We start from the raw sequence: 14,804 nt of genomic DNA on the forward strand, positions 1-14,804 counted from the left end.
TATGTATGAATGTATGTGTGTATGTACGATGTTCATATGAACGTATGTATGTTTCTTCTTCAGTGTTCTATTGCTGTGAAACAATAAATAATCATGGCAACTCTTGTAAAGGAAAACATTTAATTGGTGCTGACTTACCGTATCAGAGGTTTAGTCCTTGACAAGGAGCAGTTCTGTATGCAGGCAGACAACGGTACTCGAGAAGTAACTGAGAGTTCTACATCCAGGTTTTGTAGGCAGCAGGAAAAAGGAGATCATTTAACCTGGCTTGGGCTTCAAAAATACCTGAGACTGCACTCCCAGTGACACAATTCCTCTAACAAGTCCACAGTACTCCAAGAAGACCACGACTCCTTTTCCCTCTCAAGTAGCGTCACTCCCTGATGATTAAGCTTTCAAATATATGAGCCTATGGAGGTCATGATTATTTAAACCACCACGGTATGTATATAACAGATAAGAAAAAAGAACACCATCGATTTTAAATAACAAAAAAGGCTATATATAATAAAGAGAGTAAAAGAAAGGGGGAAATGATATAATCACATTATAATCTCAAAAATAAAAACATTTAAAAAGAAGACTTTAAAATTTTTCTGAATTTAATCTTAACCTATGAAAAATTGGTTGACTAAAGATATAATTATTTAGTAACTTCAAAAATGATTTAATTATGGTTACATACTAATAAAATGTTTTTAAAAGACATTCTGTTAAACATATACTCTAAGATATATTTTACATCAGAAATCTTGTCTAAACAATGAGTGTCTGTTACACACATAGTAAATATTCTCCCTCCTCTCCTAAATTAATCGTGTCCCTTACCCCACCTCCAAGAATAGGGATCTGTTCAACCATGTCTCCTCAAGATTCACAGTACTAAACAAAGCATTGGAACGGGTAGGGAGTGATGCAATCAGCTAATATTAGAAAAACAATTGCAAACTGAATAGTTCCCATCGGTAAGTAATGATACCAGTTTTTCATAGATAGCAAAGCAATACTAAAAAGAAAAGACACAGAAGTGTCTACCACTCATTATCAAGGCTTAAACTGATTTGTATATTAGGATATTGACCTCAAACCTTTGACTTATTAATAATACTGTAATCATGAAAATTACAGCTATGACCCTTTGCCATCCTGCTTGTGCAGCTCTCCAGAATATTGATACCATTTCACTTCGAAGTTTCACCATCAGCTGACAGGGGATTCATTTGACATAAATTTATCTTTCATTCTCTCAATGTGTAACTCTGTTGACCTAATGTAATAAAACTGTATGCTTGTAAAATTATTTGAAGATACCTTGTAAATATTCTCAATATAATGATTGTTATGCCAATAAACTGATGCATGGTTCTTTTCATTCATATATTTCTTTCTATGTTTTCATTGTTCTGCTTTCCCTTTTGTTGCTGTGATAAAGGACTCTGACCATGAACAACTTACAATTTAGTTTGGATCACAGCTTGTTGTCTATTGTTAAGAGAAGTCAAGGCAGAAACTGCAGGCAGATATTAAAAAAGCACACTACGTGATGGCTTGTTTGCAAATCCATGAATACCTGGCTTTCTAATACCAACAAGACACACATGTCCAGGAAATGGTACCCCCCTCATCTGCCTATATCAGTTAAAAATCAAGCCAATCTCCCATATATATGTGCAGAGGCCAATCTGATTCAGACAATCCCTCAATTGAGATTGCCTTCCTAGACAATGCTAGGCTGTATTAAGAGGGCAGTTAAATCTTTAATTCCAAGCGTATTGAAATCTTTGTATATATTTTCTACTATAATACTTGATGATTTAACTTCAAGGTAAGATTTTCCTACAAATCTATGAGTAGGAATTTTGACTGGAGAAAAGCATTTTAATAAAAAGAAAAAGAATAGGACATATTCTAACATTTTGGGTTTGCCCAAATGAATTGCATGTAAATAGGCACGATTATAAACTATGCATCTATTTGATATCACTAATTGATATAAACTTTAATGTTTTGAAAAGTAGTCTCAAATCCCTTGCTCAGTGATGTTTATTATATCCAGGCTGCACTAGACTAATACCTAAGGACAAATCCTCTGTGCCAGCTCCTCAGAATCATTCTAAAACACCTCCTAATATAGAGATCATTCCTTTTATCATTTTGGAAGGAGTTTCATAGAAGTGAAAAGAAATCCTCTGTAGCTTGTGGACTCAGACAACACTGAAATAGAAAAAAAACAACAAACAAACAATGTTCTCATTAAGAAAACATAGGTCACCTCCTCTGCACATCACGTGGCAGTGGGACAAATCCCTCCCCTCTGAGTTCATGATGCATAATGCTTGCAGAGTTTCTATTACAGTCATGAAATCCTTACGAAATCTCATACTGCATATGTAACATCATTGTAAAATTTACCTTATGTTGTTGCCATTATTCTGGCATTTAGCAAATGCCTCCTATCTGATAATTTTTTTTTCTAAGTAGATCACTGTGTTTGTCGTTCATAAGCAATGGTGTCTTTCAGTTTATTTGTTTTGATATGGGTCTTGAAATGCAGCTGAGCCTGCCTTCGAACTCAGATTCTTTACCTCACAGCTTCTGAGGTGCAGAGGCATAGGACACTGTGTTTATATTTCCTCTGCTGCTTTTTAACTGTTAAACTCATTGACTCCTGACTCAGCTAAGAAATATCCTTCTCCACGTAATGAATCTTCAATAACTATTTAAGAGTTCTTTTTGTATGTGTCATCTACAGTATGGTACTAATATTATCCTTAAAACCGTTTTTTTAATAATATATACCTCTACTGCTCTTAGACATATTTTACTATATATGACATCATGTAACTATGTGCAGATGAAGAGAAAAACAGTTTTTTATTCATTTCTTTTTACGTCGGAAATATACTATTTTAAATCATCTATTAATTCAAAGGAAGCAGATTGAAGAATCAAAACTTCTGGCCTAACTTTAGTACTTGAATATGAAAATTTACTTAACAGTTAAATTTATTTATTTTCAGATTTAAATTATTAATGTGAATTCTGTAATATTTTTTAAATATTTATGAATAATTAGAAAATTTTTATTGGATTATGGAATTCATTTAAAGAATCAATTTCCCCTTATGGTATTTTTCTTATTAGAAAAATATTACTTTCCCGTTTTCTTCACAGGCAGGATTTGTCTTTCTTTAATTTACTTGATTCTTGAGGAACAAGATTCAGATGCATGCATAAAGTTCCACATCCTACAATAAATTATCTGACGACAGATCTGTCAAAACAAACTAAGGAATGTGGGCCAAAATAGCTAGCGCCCATTGTGTGAAAAAGTCTTCAAATCACTCCAGACCACAATTCCTGTACTGATGACATTTTCATATTATGAATGAATGAGTTTCAAATTGTTTCTTTATGTATAATATAAATGACTCTTAAGTCAAAAAGTGTTTCAAATTTTTGCTTTGAACAACTTAACATCTAAACACAAATGACTCTTTTTTTCACAAAAGTTAGGTGAGGTTGATTCTCCAACTTCAGCTACAGAAAGCTGATGATAGCTAAATTCAGTGTATTCAAAGATCTAATCAACAAAGGCTCCATCAAGCTAACAGACTCTATGAAAATACTCAAGAACAATTTTTGTAAATGTGGCATTTATACTAACAGCTTCTAGCTTTTCTATTGGCACTTCTTAGCATTTCTATGTTTTGTTCATCAAAAGCTGGTACTTCTTGTTATTAGCTTGTTATTAGCTTGGTCACTTTAGAAAAATCCTTTGCTTTTAGAAGTCTGTACCTAAATGGGGATAAGTACTGTTTTCTCTACTTTCTGATATAGTAAAGGTCAACACATTCAGACTTTCCTACATATGAGATCTTAGCTTGGTTTTATTTATACATCCTTGGTTAGATTGTGAAGTAATTAGCATTGCCCTTATGCCACCCTCTTTCTGGGTGTATGCATGCAGTTTAGCATTACACTGCCGTGCTCATTGGCTCCAGAGGGATGAACGCTCTAAGACTCCATAATCTTCACTATAGGGCACGTTACTAAGTGTGATCTTAGCAATCACTGAATAATTTGACATATTTTGAAGTGCAAGCTAATTTCACAGATGAATCTAAGCCAACTTCTCGTATTCATATTTAAAAAATACTTCATATATAACCTGTCATGGTGAAAGGCTATATTTTAAGTCAAAATCCCACCAAAAAATCAATACCCATTTCTTCCCTATGTTTCTATATGACAGAAGACACATTGTTTATAGTCATTTAAACTGTATGGTATGTGGTAGGAAGAACATCATCTGTTGGGCAATTCTTCCACCTGTCTGTTTTATCTCTTTGCCTAATTGACTTTTATTATTGAAGACAATATACCTGAACCCAATGATAGAAAATTCAGTAATATTTTGTCTTTAACATAAGGGAGCTAATCTTATCAGTAAGATATACATAAGATGATTTTAAATTTACAAAATTATCAGTTTAGCTAATTAAATGGCAATACACCAACTAGCCATTCATTGTCTGGAAGACTGAGAAAATGGTTCAGAAGGGACATGCTATTTGAACTGATGTTTAGTCTGAACAGAGTTTTCTAGGGAAGTTTAGAACTATAAACCAGACTGAAGCTGGGATAGAACATGGTCAGATAATGAAGAGCAATCTAGTCTAGGGTAGTTGAAATCTATAGTGCATTAAGAAAAAATCGAACCGTATCTAGATGTGCTATATGTGGGTATAATGCTGTAAAGGGTCTGGTGTGATCAGTTACTCCTAATGATAATATAAGCCAGTCCTTGTTTAATGAGCTCCCAAAAGAACAACTAAGTATATGTATTAGTTCCAATATTCAAAAATCTTGCAAAATAATTATAAGCATTTCTAATGTCCAGGAGGGGAAAATGAAACTTGGAAAATTGAAATGCTATGACAAATATTGTGATATTAGTGAGCCAGGGATGATTCCAGAAGCATGGCCTTAAATATTCTAACTCCTGCGGGACAGGTATACGGTGGGAAATTCCAGTATTTAGAGAGGTGGAAACGTCATATCGTGAAAATTATAGCAACAGAAGTCTCAAAAGAAATCAATATGCAGTTTTTTTCAGATAATTCAATGAGAAAATGATGAATTGATGGCAAGATTAAAAATATGATAGGGAAAGTGCAAAAAATAGTTTATGGAGATAGAACATAGCTTACTATATTATACAAACAAGTTATATAATGTCTAGATACTGCACGCCTAGATGCTAAAGATAAAAGAAGTCAGGAATGGTCTCCAACCTTGTTAGCTCAGTCATTTAAATAGATGCCCATTGGTTTGCCATAGCTGCTTAGAGAGGCCTTTTGGCATTTATCTCTAAACACCCTAAGTGATGCCTATGATGCATGCAACTCTGATATTTGGACAGAAAGTGCCAGGTACGTTTAGAAACATTAATTTAGTAATTGTTTATGACTGTAGCTTCTGATATTACAATGGAACACAATCCCATCAAACTCCCTGATCCTCTGGCTCTCATAGTCTTTCTACTTCTTCTGTAATTTTCCCTGAGTCTCAGCACCAGAAATGTTTTGTAGTTGTAGCCATTGGAATTGGTTTTCACAACCATGAAAACAAGAATGACACCAATGAATATACCAAAGTGGACAGAAAAAAATTCCCTTGAGGCCTCAACCTTACAAAAAACTATAGGCAACAGAGGAAAGTTTGTAGATGGAGAGGTGGTCTCCCCAGGGGTGGAAAATATCACATGGTTGTTGTAAGAAGAGTGGCAGGCTGCGTCCCCTCTCCTCCCCTGGCTAGCTTAACCCCGGAAATAACCACACTGAAATTGTATTAAACACTGCCTGGCCCATTAGTTCTAGCCTCTTATTGGCTAACTCTCAAATCTTGATTCAACCCATTTCTAAATAACCTGTATCGCCAGACTGTGGCTTACTGGGCTGAGTCTGACCAGTGTTTGTCTCAGGCAGGAGAAGCATGGCATCTGCCTGACTCTGCTCTTCTTCCTAGCATGCAGTTCTGTCTTTCCCACCTACCTAAGTTTCTGCCCTATCAAAAAGCCAAGGCAGCTTCTTTATTCAACTAATGAAATCAACACAAATACAGAAGGACCTCCTACACCAGGTTGTTTAGTTCCAAAAGGTTATCCCTTCTATGTGAAACATACATAGAAGTAAGAGTATATGAATTGAACAGGTTATAATTATAAATATACATGCATCTAAATATACAACAATATATTCAATAATAGTGAAAAAGAGACCATGAATTTGAAAAGAGATTGGGGATGGATGTATAGGATGGTTTTGAGAGAGGAAAGAAAAGAGAGAGATATAATTTAAGAATAATGCCAAAAATTTTAAAAAGCAGGCAGAAAAACAAATATTTCTAGGGAGCCGCAAAATGGTTTCATGGGCAAAAGCACTCTTCCTGATTCTGAGTTCAATCCCAGGAGTGCACATGTTGGAAGGAAAAAACAATCTCCTGAAAGTTGCTCGCACGCATGGACACATGAATACACAGATAAATACAAAAAGAAATCAATACATAAAATGCACCTAAATACACAAGCATGTAAATAAATCAATAAACATAACGATACAATATTTAATATGAAGCGTGTATGTTTCAGCATAAAGGGAAGTCAGAAATAACAGGATTTCAGCTGATGTCAGAGTTGATAGATGCATACTTGATTCTTCTTTCTTTTTTGGGGGAGGCTTTTTGGTACAACACCCTAGAGTTTCCTACTGGGATAAAATTTTGCTTGCATGCAGCTTGGGAGCAAGTACTTTGTTCCCATTTTCTCCTTTATACCCCACTTCTGAACTACTTTCTTAGTATCTCTTAGCATCACCTCTTGCAAAGATCCTTTTGTCTGAATCCTGAATCCTTTTTCTTATGCTTTTTTTTTTTTTTGAGAAACCAGAGCAAGGCATATAGAAACTACTGAAAAGGGGAAAGACTATGGAAAAGAAAGGCTCAGGGCAGCATGCAAGCATGCATTTGCCTGGCACCCTGAGCCCATCTGTCTTAGACTGTATTCAGAATCTTTTGAGAAGGAAGAGGAAGTGAAGTGAAGGGAGGTCTTATTGTCAAGTGGGACCAAGATGCTGCAGAATATTTAGATATTTTATTGTCTGTAATAAAGATGTTGTCTGCCAATTAGGTGAGGGTGGAAGACTACATAAGGACAGCATATTGGTTTTTGTTTTCTTCTTATTTTTAGTGAGATTTACTATTTTTATTTTCTAACTCTTTTATTTGTTTCTAATGCTATGTTTTCCATTTCTCCAAGAAATTCTTAATTTAGCAATAATTTTATAAATATATTGAATTGCTAAATTTAATTCCAAAAATTTTGATTCATCAAAAACGGTTTAAACATTTCCAATACAAATTAATTTTTAGGTTTATATTTACTTTGTTTCTAAATGTGTTGTAATTTGTTATAACATTTATAATTTGTATTGAAGTAGTTAGATAAATCACTATAAAATCTAATATGAAATCCTAATGAATAAATATATTCCTAGAGCCCAGTGAAGGCTTTTTGATCTTGCTTCAGAATTTTCATATGAGTTGATTATAATGCTGCCAGTAGATTCCTGATTTGTAGATATTATATGGTGCCTTGTGTTGTGAACGAGCAATAATCTTCTATTTCTTCTTTTCCAATGTGTTATAAATATATTACCATTTTTTTTGTCTAAGTTATTTGCTTCCTTTAATCTTATATCTCTGAAGGTGTCATATTTCTTTGGATATATTTTTTCCTAAATATTTTATTCCTCGGATATTATTTACCTTATTTTACATCATTGGTAGTTGATATATAAAGGCATGAATATTGTACTGTTAATAGGTTACCATATGATATTTCAATAAATATATGATCTGATTATCTTTAGGCCAAGTGAAACATACCTATCTCCTCCATTGTTCTCTGTCTGAGTTGCTGCAAGGGGCAGGAAAGTGGGCTAACCTTTACTACAACATACAGACTTGTAAATTCACACTATATGATTGATCTTCATTCAGTGATGTCTTCTAATGATACTTCTCAGATCATACACAGCATTATTATTAAGCTATTTATAATTAAAAACTTCTACATATCATCTTTAAACACATTAGGCATAAAAAACATACTTTTTCCTTGTTAAGCACAGAGATTTTAATTCATTTTTAAAGAGGCATACCTGATGTGGTAATCACTCTACAGAATGGGGTAACTAGGAGAATATTTTCATAACATGCTTAGAATTACTTATGAGGAATATTAAGAGAAGTTATAGTGTTTAAGCTCGAGTTCAGCCTCTTACTGGTCACATCTTTGTCACTGACAAGAATTTAAAATTACCACAGTTTCTTTCTCAGTTGCATTAAGATATTGAGCATGGACAAGGGGGAAGCTGACATTTCCATTTCCTATGTTATTTGCCAAGGGATTGTGTTTAAAATGATATTTATTTATCTCCACATTAAATTTGCAAATAGAGCTAAGTTTTTTGTTTGACATCAGGGATTACTTTTTCTATATACCAGATTACAGCAAATGACAAAGAAAATATTTCTATTTGTTTTTAGGATTACTCTTGTTTCTCAAAAAGAAGAAGAAATGAACCAACATTCCAATGAAAGAACACTGCTTTTCAAATATACATATTAAGATTTGACATTTAGATAAGTCAATAAGGAAGAACAAGACACTGAATACAAAATCTCAGCTCGTATGCATGTTCAATGTGTGCCTTGGCATGAAAAGTTAGAAAAAAAGCCTTTTACAAGATTATTTCATGCTATAATAATATAATTACATATATTTACACTAATTATGCACTTATATGCAATTATGCTAATTATGTAAATACATGACATTTGATAAACTATTACTTTGAAATTCACTCAATAAAAGCAAAATGAACTGGCTGGTGCCAAATATAAAAGAGAGAGACGAAGGGTCCTGAATAAATTATCTCTGAACTCTACTTTTGCTTTAAAATTCTTTAGTTCAACAACACAGAAGACTCCAATCAATATAGTTGACATTATGATACTCAATTTTTGCATTGAAATATTTCTTTAATTTTCTAACGCAGATTCTGGATGAAATTTTTATGAAAGCAATAATTATAAACGTATATTCTCAACATTCTGAATATAAACATGGGAAACTATGAAAGCAGTGATCTGTTTAAACAGGTAACATTAGTGTAAACTTTCGCACTTGAAAAGGAAGAGTGTCCTCCTTTCCGTCAGTTTGTTCCCTGCAAAAGTACTCTTGTCTGCTTTCTGCAAGCAGGAGTCAGGAAGAGCAGGATAGAAGTAGTGCCTTTTGAGTGTTGGCTGGTCAGTTTCACACAAGTTTTAAATAACATATTTGCATATTTTCCAACATTCACAATAATATTCAGTCATTTTTTTCTCATTATCTGAAAATTAAGTGATGTGGGACTAAGGTGATCTGGTTTGGGATGCTAGTGATTGGCTCTGAATATTCAGTTTGCTCTGCCTCATAGAGAAACCCTTCCCTGGGAGTCCCGAGAGTGAATAAATTTCATTGGGAGGAGGGAAAGTTGCAGATTCCAGTTTTTATACATGTTTGGAAGGGAAAATATCTAACATTTAATCCAATTTTATTCTTCTGTGCTTCATTTTACTTAACAATCATCAATGTGCATTTGGTACTTGGAAAACAGCGACTCTGTCTTCAAAGTTATTCCAGAATAAGAGAAAAAAAATTAGGAATCACCACTTATAATTACAAGTCAATTTTTTTCAGATTAAAAACCAAAAGGTGGCATGTCAGATTGTCTAAAACTAAAATTTCTATGTTTTTTCCTACCCAGATCACCTGTAGAATTCAACATAGAATTAAGCTCTGGTGCAAGGTTCTCCTGTTGTCTATGTAAGTCTTTTGAAGCTAGAGGGCTGAACTTCTGCTCATTGTTGGACATGGGGTTTTATTATTTTATTATTGTTGTTGTTATCTTGATTACCATGATTACGATTGCATGTAATACAGATTTTTAAGTTAGATTTCTTTTTCTGGAAGTGAGAAACAAGAATGATTTGGAATTGACACCTGAAAGCTCCCAGAGGAGTGAGAGTCAGTTCATTTACAAATGTTGCTTATGGCACACTGCCCACGCCCCACTGGATGGACCTATACCCATGGGTACAATGGAGGCAATAAGTGGACTCAGTATATTAAAAATAGGGTACATAAAACTGTTAGGAAATTTTGTAGGAGACAATGGGGGAGTTAGATGGAAGGGAGTAGAAGAATATATTTGTTCTAAACACATTATAGAAATGTGTAAAACTCTCGAATAAAAATAATCTTCCAAAGGACGATGCTGGGTTGTGGATATGCTTTCTAGTGGACAAGTAGGGACGATAGTGTGAGAAATGGCAAATCTGATCACATGCTCTTTGGTACCTGATTAAAGAAACTTGGACCTGTCAGCTTCCTTTTAAAATTTAACTATTTTATCTTTGTCACTGCATTAAGAATGGCGTTTTGGATGTCTGCCTTCCTGAGAAAGATTGCAGGGCTACAAGTATTTTGCGTTTTTCCTTCAAGCTTTAAGGAAAGATACAAAACCAGATTTACACCTGAACATAAGCAAGTGTTAAATATAGCAGCATCGATGCGCATTCAATCAGTATGTTTAAGAACTATTCTAATACCTGTTCATCAGACATTTGGAACAGCGTTTGGTAATCAAAATGCTAATCGACACAGGCCATTTGAAATCTAGTTCTGCTTGTCATAAACACATCTTGAGGACTAATATATATTCCTTATGTCATGGCTATTTGGATAGAAAGAAAAAGGGCTTTTAAATTCTCTTATAAGACCCACAACCATCTCCTCCTTGTTTGTATTCCTTTCTCATAAATCCTACAAACAGATGTGTACACTTGTTGTCAGCTGTAGTCACCACTGTGCAGGCTGCCTCTTGCCAGCTTGTCAGCATGTTGTTAGGCATGATTCATTGTGTGCTGTCAGTCCTGCAGTTTCTTTACAAAGAAGCAAATCTGACTTCCGGGCCTGAATAAAGAAGTCATCAGGGTGGTCATCAGTGATGTACAGATGTTAGCTAGAGCAATGGTGCTCGACGCTTTCCTGACTGCCCTTTAGTGAGTCAGTACTTTATGCTTGAATAATATGAAAAAAAAAAGACAAAAAGCTTCCAAGTATTAGGGTTAGATTTAAAAGAAAAAGGGCAAAATAAATGCCCTGTTATTCATGCTGTGCTTTTAATAAAAAAAGACTATGCTTTTTAATGTCTTTTCTTATAGTAGAATTGAATCTCCTGGGGCTATCGGAGTGCAGAATGACTGCGCAATTACTGCCTCATAAAACTGTTCCTAGAGCATGATGCATCCTGCTAGAATAAATTGAGAATTCTAACTTTCTGACACTTTGTAAATCTACTTCAAGCTGAACTCATCAACATAAGCTAGCCATTTAATAGGAATGATTTCTAAGGAGAGAAATTCATGTTGCTCCTGGAACCATTAGAAAGGCATAAGAGAAGAAGATACAGGGGGATGAAGTGAAATCTTTGCAAGTCAAAAGCGATGGCAGAAAAAAAAAAAAAAGATGCTTCAAGACAGTTAGTATTTGGTTAGAGATTTATGAGCTTTTTTCATTATTTTTTTCTATTTTTTTCTTATTCTCAATACCATCTAAAATTTGCATTATTTATTTTAAAACACAGTATAATACAATCAAGATGATTTTCTTCTTGTGATTTTAATTCAGTCATCAGAGGTCAATCTTGGGAAGGTAGTAATTTTTTTTCCTCCTGGAAAAACCCTTACTACTAGATAGGAAATGTTTACTACAAACTCAGCAAATCCAGCTTAGTCATGATGGAGAGTAGACACAGGGACATCCAGTTTGTATACATTATGAAGATATATATAAATTCCACTTTTGTTCTTAAGTTTTTAACTGTATTCATATCAAGGTTTTCAAAATACCTGCTTTGAAATAAGTCCCCCTCAATCTATAACACAAAGAAAACTGGATACTCAGTGTCTTTCTTCTTTCTTTCTTATTTTCATTTTCTTTTTTCCCTTTTTAAAAAATTATTCTTCTTCCATACATTATATCCTGACCAGTTTTTCTCCACCCTTTTTCTAGCATTATGTTTTCATGTATACTTTGTTGAAAATCAAATGAATATAGATGAAAAAGAATACTGTTTTCCATAGAAACTCAGTAGAATTTTTGTTTTGATGTAATTTGTTAGTTTCCTTTGTTAAACCAATAGAGCAGATGATGGGTTCTTATAATAAAAACCTTGTTAAGCTGTGTCTTCCAGGCTCAACAGAACTGACGTGCATATCAACTCATAGGCTGCAGCAGCACACTCAGAACCTGCCTAGGTTTAATCCAGATAGGGTCCCAGCATGAGAAAGAGAAGTAGAAGCTGCTTGCCACTCTTGACTAAGAGGATGGCAAAGGGAAAGACACTTTTCGCCAAGGCAGTGTTACTGGATATTTCAACCACCCTCCAGGGCAAACCCCAGGCCTTGGTACATTTACACGATGGAGTGCTACTCAGTTGAAAAAACAAAAGAACATCATGAAATTTTCAGGCAAATGGGTGAAAGTAGAAAAAAAAATCATCCTTAGTGCAGTATCCTAGACCTAGAAAGACAAACACAGTATGTACTTACTCAAATGTGGATACTAGATGCAAAGCAAAGAAAAGATAACCAGACTATAATCCACAGCTCCGAAGAAGCTAGGTTAACAAGGAGGACGCTAGGAGGTGTAGCAATCTTAACAGCTGAGTGCTCCTATTTTAATGCCACTGGGATTATGGGTCTCCACTCTTCTCATCATAAAAGGTGCCAGGTGTCTGAGATGGTGAATGACATGATTACTGTGATTTTATATTCCATGTTGCATTAAAGAAAAATCCTAACCTAGCATTGCATCCAGAAGATGTCTATAGATTTGACTTTTCACAACAAGCTTTTAAAAGTATTTGAACCTTCATGTCAGGCAGTGAAGTTAATAAGATTAAGTCTAACATTTACTTTCTTTCTCTCTTTTTCAAACTCTAGACTGGAATCTGTCAGTTTCTTCTCAGATTTTCTATAATACACTTGCAAATTGTCATTTCCATAGATACTCATGTTCTCTTAAGCTCCATTCAATATGTGTAGTTTAACCAAGACTTAGCTCTCAAGGCATAAAACAATATTTGATGTTTAGGCTTTGAGTGACTCTAAGGGTGGAGACTCATCAGGTTTCATACACTCCTCTTTCCAATGTGTGTTGGAACTGACAATTAGTTTTATCTTTTTTTTAATTTATTTTTTTCCATTAAAAAATTTACACTTCCTACCCCCCCTCCTATTCCCCTCCAGCTCCCCCACTCACCCTCCTCCCTCCCCATCCCTCCTTAAGAGAGGGCAGGGAACCCTGCCCTGTTGGAAGTCCAAGTCCCTCCCACATCCAGGCCTAGGAAGCTTTGCATCCAAATAGACTAGGGTCCCCAAAAGCCAGTACATGCAGTAGAAACAAGTCAATGGCTTCTCAGTCAGCCCCCATTGTCAGCCACATTCAGAGAGACCGGTTTGACCACAGGCTCTTTCAGTTGTGGTCCAGCTGGATTTGGTGAGCTCCCATTAGAACAGGCACACTGTCTCAGCGGGTGGACCAATCCCTCGCGACTTAGTTTTAATCAACTCTTTCTGCTTCCAGTCACCATTTTTAATTTTCTAGATCTACTGACTGAAACCTCTAGGATACTCATGAGCCCTTTTTCTCTAATGAATGCCACTTAGAAATTACTGCGCTTTACAGCACTACTAATTATGATCCATCAATTACAAATGAAGAAATCATCAATCTCTTTCCAGTTGTCTGTCTTTTTGCACCTTTTTGTCTTAAGCAGGATAATAAACAGATATAGATACTAACTGATTATTAAAGGCCTAATTCAGGGAAGAATGATAAGCAGGATGGAGGCAAGTTGGACATCGCAATGGTATATCTTAGTTAGAGTTTTTGTTGCTGTGATAAAGAACCGTGAACAAGAGCAATTTGAGCAGGAATGGTTTTTTTCATCTTTCAGCTTGTAGTCTAGCATCTAAGGAAATCGGGGCATTGGCTCAATCCGGGAACCTAGAAGCAAGGTTTGGTTCAGAGGCCTTGGGGAAACAAGGTTGTCTTTCTCCTTTTTCACTTGCTCAACCTGCTTTCTTATAGCACTAAGGACCATAAGACAAAAGGGATGGGGAGTTTCTACAGTGTGTCTGACTTTCCTATATTAATCACTACTCAAGAAAATGCACCCCAGGCTTGCCCAGAGTTCAATCAAGTGGTGATATTTTCTCAACTGAGAGTCCGTTTTCAGAAAATAAAGCTGACCAGTACATATGGTTTGAAACAGATATGTTACATTCACAATCGAACGTTTGAATTTTAATTGCCAAATTGTGGTGCTATTTCGATAGCTATGGAGTCTTCACAAAGTGAGAATGCCTGGCTGTAGAAAAGAGAAGGAGTAGGATGGGTCATGAAGGTCATATCCACCTCCAGTTCTGGTTTCCTCTCCGCCTCTTAATTATTATGACTGTATTGGTCTTCCATCAGCAGATGCAGAGACACCTTTTCCATCAGGACAGATTAAATTCTTCCTGAAACCGTGAGCCCAAGTGCATGTTTCCTTACATCATTTCTGTCATATTTTAGTTACAGTGACAAACATTAACTAATAAAGAAGGCACTAAGCCAAGTCAAGTGAAAT

This window comes from Microtus ochrogaster, chromosome 8 (genome assembly GCF_000317375.1).
Source record: "Microtus ochrogaster isolate Prairie Vole_2 chromosome 8, MicOch1.0, whole genome shotgun sequence".
Taxonomy (NCBI): Eukaryota; Metazoa; Chordata; class Mammalia; order Rodentia; family Cricetidae; genus Microtus; species Microtus ochrogaster.